Here is a 5,774-nt window from a genome sequence, read left to right as displayed (position 1 = left end):
CTAACTGCAATGTGTTATTAGATTCAATAGAAGAAATCTCTGCTTGCATTGCTTCACACCAATGTGGTAAGGAAAGAGCTTCCTTAACCGTTTTCAGGCTCAAACACATCACCAATATGAGACATCAAGGCAATATTTACGGAAGGGAGTGTACATAAGACACGTGTAGTAGATTGTTGGGCATCTGAAAGTGATATACCTGAATCCTGAAGTAGAGAGCAAACCCATTTTGGAGGACCATAAGTCCGTGTAGAATCCAATGAAGTAGTAGGTGTCGCAATCAAAATGGATGAAGGGGATGAAGTAGGAACTGATGGTGTAGATGAGGATGAGACTGTAGGAAATGAGAGAGGCTCAAGCTCAAGAGATGGAAATGGATCTGAGAGAGATGTAGAAGGTGGTAACTCATCAAGACCAAAAACATGCTCATCAAAGATGGCATCACGTGAAAGAACAATATCCTCACGAGAAGGATCCCAAAAGCAGAACCCTTTGGAGCGAGAAGCATATCTTGTGAATATCATAGGTTTGGACTTCGCATCAAGAGTCCTCCTCTTAGAAGAAGGCACATGCACATGAGCAACATAACCAAAGACATGAAAATGAGAAACAGTAGGCTTGTGGCCTGTGAAAGCCTCCTCTGGAGGAGTCATGTCGTCCACTGCTTTCGTCGTAAGAGAGCGATTGAGAAGATAAACTGAAGTAGCTATAGCCTCACCCCAAAAGGAGAAAGGTAGCATCGCATGATGTAAGAGGGAGCGGGCCATTTCCTTCACCGTTCTATTCTTTCTTTCAACCACACCATTCTACTGAGGAGTGTAGGGTATGGTGGTTTATCATTGTATGCCTTTTGAAGCTAGAAAATCCTCAAATTCTGTAAACTCACCTACATTGTCAGTCCTGAGAAAAGATACCTTTTGACTTGCTTGATTCTCCATTTGGGCAAGCCAAACCTTGAAATGAGAAAGAGCATCAGACTTCTTAGGTAAGAAATAAACCCATGATTTGCGAGAGGTCATCCACAAGAAGCATATAATACTTGGATCCACCAAGCGCATAGGTCTTGCAAGATCAGCATGAATAAGCTCAAGTATGCGTGTGGCCCTATGAGTAGCCTCCTCTGGAAAAGAAGCCCGATGTTGCTTTCCTTGAGCACAAGAAGAACAAATGTGATGGGGAGGTTTCTGAAGCTTTGGTAGACCTGTAACCATGTCATGTGAGACAAGATGTTGCAAAGTAGCAAGAGGAACATGGCCAAAGCGAAAATGCCATAGATCACTATCTTCATTAGAAACAAGTGCTTTAGGAGAAGCAAATAATTGATGAAGATGAGACTCATGTGGTGGCATCTGTGCTGTAAAAGAGCTTATATGATGATAAAGCCCAGTATTTTGATAACCATGTGCCACACAAGAAAGTGACTGTCTATCAATGATTTCAATCACTTCATCATCAAAGTAAACCCCAAGACCTTTAGAAGTAGCCTTAGAGATAGAAAATAAGTTGGCAGACATCTTAGGCACATGCAAAACATCATGTAAGATTGCATCTCCAAAAGAAACATCACCAATACCAATCACAGGGAGAGACGAAGCATCACCAATGTGTACTGATGAAGAGATAGACTTATGGTTTTCCAATAAGGAAGGACTATTCGTCATGTGAGAGGTAGCACCATTGTCGGCAATCCACTCATCCGCAATATGCGTATCAAGATCTTTGATTACCACAAGTGATGTGTCACATGAAGAAGTAGAAGACATAGCAACATATGCAACCTTGGCGTTACCGTCTTCCTTCTTGTCTTTGTTGTCTTTGTCGTGAGAAGATGTTGATGTAGAAGAACCCTTAGATTTGGATTCAAGTTCAGCTTTTACCTTCTTGGATGCCGACTTCTTAGCAAAACAACGATCCTCCGTATGGCCACTACGACCACAGAAAGTGCACTCCTTGGAAGAATCCTTTGATTTGTCCTTGTCGCCTTTGGTTGAAGAATCTTTAGTATTGGAATTAGAGCCTTTGCGTTGATCATTCCCCTTGCCTTTGCCTTTGCCCTTGCCTTGGCTTACAAAAGCCGAGTCCTTTTTGTTTTGCTTACAAGTAAGGCACTTATCATAAAGAAGTCCCATAGTCTCTTCAAAGGAAGGGAAAGGAACTCGAAGAAAGATGTTATCTTTGAACGATTCAAAAGAAGAAGGCAATTTACCAAGTAGCTTATGGACCGGATTGCTTACCAATGTACCAAACTCTTCAAGTTGTCGCTTGATTCGATTGAATTCTCCAAGCTTCTCCACTATGTTGTCGGATTTGGAGATAGAAAGCTTATCCAAATCTTCTTCCAACTTAGCCATCTTAACCGTTGAAAGTCTTCCATATTACATTTGTATAGCATGCCATAATTGTTGAGCCGTACTCCTTGTAGAAAGAAATTGAGACACAACCGATGTAGACATGCCATGCATAAGTAAAGCTTTGGCCTATGCATCCATATAGGTTTGATATTGAGAAGGCACCATATGAGGAGAAGTGATTATAGACCACACCCCGGCGCTTTCCAAAAGAAGTTGCATAAACAAGGACCAAGTGTGGTAGTTGTTTGGAATAAGCTTTTGTGAATCGGAAAGACTTGGAAGGCTCAAAGATTGAGTGAATGGGTTAAAGGGCTGATATGATTGAGTGGGGAGAGGAGTAGTAGTGGAAGTAGTAGAAGGAGGAATCGTAGTAGATGAAGTTACCATAAAAGGCATAGATGATGTAGGGGGATATACCATAGAGGGCATAGAAGTATGTGGATAGGAAGGCATAAAGGACAAAGAAGAAAGAGAGAAAGGATCCATAGAAGGTAATGGATATGACGGAGAAGAGAAAGTAGAAGCACCTACCGAAGAAGGAATTGCACCAACTTCCGTTGTAGTAGTTGCCGGTCCACCAACCGTCGTAGGAGATGTAGGATCCATAGTATCTTCAAGTTTGCCTTTGTCTTCTGGAGTAGAGGACTTTCGAGATCCCATAGGGAGAGGAGGGTGGGAAAACACAAGGGAAGAAGTGTCGTACCTCCAAAAACGCAGCCAATAGATGGGCTGTCCACCAAGGAAGTATCTCCAAAATATGTACAAAGATAGTGCGAAAACGTAGCCACAAAATGCAGCCGATATATGAACCAATAGACTCCGTAGAAACCACCAAAAGAGGGCTAAGAATGTAGCCTTAGGTAGAAGGAGTATGGAGGAGTTGATTGTCTACAAAAACGCAAACACAAAGTGTGTAGCAAAGTGGAATTTTTAGCCGATAGAAAGGTGTAGAAAAGAGGATGAATATGTACCTCAAAACACCATGAAGAGGGCTGAAGTTGATGATGAAAACGCAGCCAAGAAATGGCTACAAATCTCTCCACAAGAAGCCTCCAAAAAAATGCTACCGCATGTAGGGAAAACTAGTTGGCAATGTTTTCACCCGCAAGTAGAGTTGTGGGACTCGGATTGAAGTGCTTTAAAAACACACTTGTTTGGGATTTATAGCATTCATTTCTATTTTTTCCTATTTACACATTTTTGGGTGGAGGAAAGGGTGATCTTGTGCCTATATATATGAGGCATTGTAGTTCATTTCTAATCAATTTGGCTAGTGGTTCATTGATGAGTTCTTGAGTACATTGTCTCTTCTCTCATCTCTTCTTTCTCACATGGTATCAGAGCAAGGTGGTGGCGTACATAGAGCCTCCTTATCCTTCTTCCTCTACCTCTAGTCCTCTTCAACAACCCCGCTTTCAATGGCTTTTTTTCATTTTTTGTTTTTTTGCTAAATGAATGCGTTTTTGAAGATTGTGCCCATGAAACCTACTGGAATCATCGTGGTCTACAGCTTAGCAAAAAGTTTTTGCAAATTCCTCAACCGTTCTTGAGTTATTCTTCGTCGACTGCCTGCATGCAGAAATTCTGCTTGCGTTTTTTGCAGAAGCCCTTACTCATCATCCTTGCACTCATTTAATGATGCAAAAGGCTTCAAACCAGCCCCTTACCATCCTCTAATGCCTAGAGGCTAAAGAGTGTGTCACTAGCGTGACACCATCTGGAGATGACACCTATCCAACAGGTAAGTATGGATCATCACAAGTCAACATGGTGATGACATAAGTGAGTAGCTATTTGTAATGCAACAGCTCCATGACATAAGATATGTCAAGATTAGGAGAGATTTGGTATCTTAATTTGGCACCTCTAACCACACATGATCAGTCGTGGTGAGTGGTTTAGAGATATGCAAAAAACTCTATGTAGGATGGCAAAATAAAGTACTTGGCATATATGCTTCATATTCTAAACATTATGAAGAACTTGGTTTCTATTGGATATAGATGGTTGAACAAGGTTTGTAAGTGAGGTTCAATCCTTAAGGGTGTTTTGTGAAAGACTTAAAAAATCAATGCCACTTGGTCGCAAAGGGTAACATAAATGGTAGGATGTTTACTTTGGATGTTAACATGTCTAAGGTGAAAGAAGCCATGTTTACGCATGAGATAGGTGTAATTGTAGATATTGACATATGTCACACGAGTGTTACAAGACACCAAGCGAACTTAACCAAGAAAGACCCAAACTCGAGGGACTGCAAAAAACCATATAGTGCAAGTTTGTGGACATCATGAGCAAGCCTTTATCTTAGAGTATACGTGGCTATCAATTTATCAACTATATTCCTCATACATACGTAAACATTTCTAAACTCATCTAAATACCCACCCTTGATTTGTGTGTTTGGTTTATGTGCTACATGCTATTTGTCAATGAGAGAGCAAGAGTAAATCAACCCGTTTGTGACTGAGAGAGTGACACTAAATCGACACCATAAAGGTCTAAGAGAGTGATAATAAATCGACGTAAAGGTAAATTTACTCATATGTTCTCTTCTCTCTTTGATCAACATGCCTAGGAAATATGATCCATTATGCTTGTGTAATTGAATAAACATAACTCCTTGGCTCCCAATTTAAAGGTATTTCTCTTTGTCTCTCAATTTAAAGGTATTTCTATTTGTCTCTCAATTTAAAGGTAATTTTTTAGAGAATATGTTCCTCTTTGGTGTTTGCAAGTGTGTCATTCAATTTTCATATATCAACACATTAATAATTGTTCTCTCTCACTCATCATATCTCCATTCTAAGGTGTGTCCTTCATTAACAATTATTCTCTCTCATTCATTATGTCTCCATTCTAACGTGTGTACCTTAGAGCATGTGGCCATTGTAAGTTGATATGTGCATAAATTGAGAGAATTAATTGCTATATAACTTAGTAATATTTGAATGAATCATTTATCTTTCTCTTGATTCTTCTCTATATAGTACTCATCAGATTCCCTCCCTTGATAGGTGTATACCCTATTGTACACTACCATGAAATCATAAATTATATTCTTCTCTCATTTTAACATCATTTATAAACACATCATTGAGACCTTTGAAAAGTATGTTCACTTGGTAAGTGGCCTTGTAATCTACAACATAGTCTCAAAAATATACCATATCTTTAGTTTCGTGTTGGCTTCTAATAGTCATATTAACATACTTTCCCTAAAAGTGTTTATTGGCTATCATGAGCAAGTGTGCATCTTAGAGCACTTGGCTATCAATTTATCAAATATGTTTCTCATACATACATAAACACTCCTAAACTCATCTAAGAAAACAACATTGATTAGTATGTTTGATTTATGTGCACATGGTATTTGGGAGTATGAAACACCTAGAGGAAATTGACCTTTTGGTGACTGAGAGA

Source organism: Cibotium barometz, chromosome 25 (genome assembly GCF_041138505.1).
Source record: "Cibotium barometz isolate CiBa-2024 chromosome 25, ASM4113850v1, whole genome shotgun sequence".
NCBI classification, from domain to species: domain Eukaryota; kingdom Viridiplantae; phylum Streptophyta; class Polypodiopsida; order Cyatheales; family Cibotiaceae; genus Cibotium; species Cibotium barometz.
The sequence above is the reverse complement of the archived record's forward strand: the minus strand, read 5'-3'. Positions refer to the sequence as shown.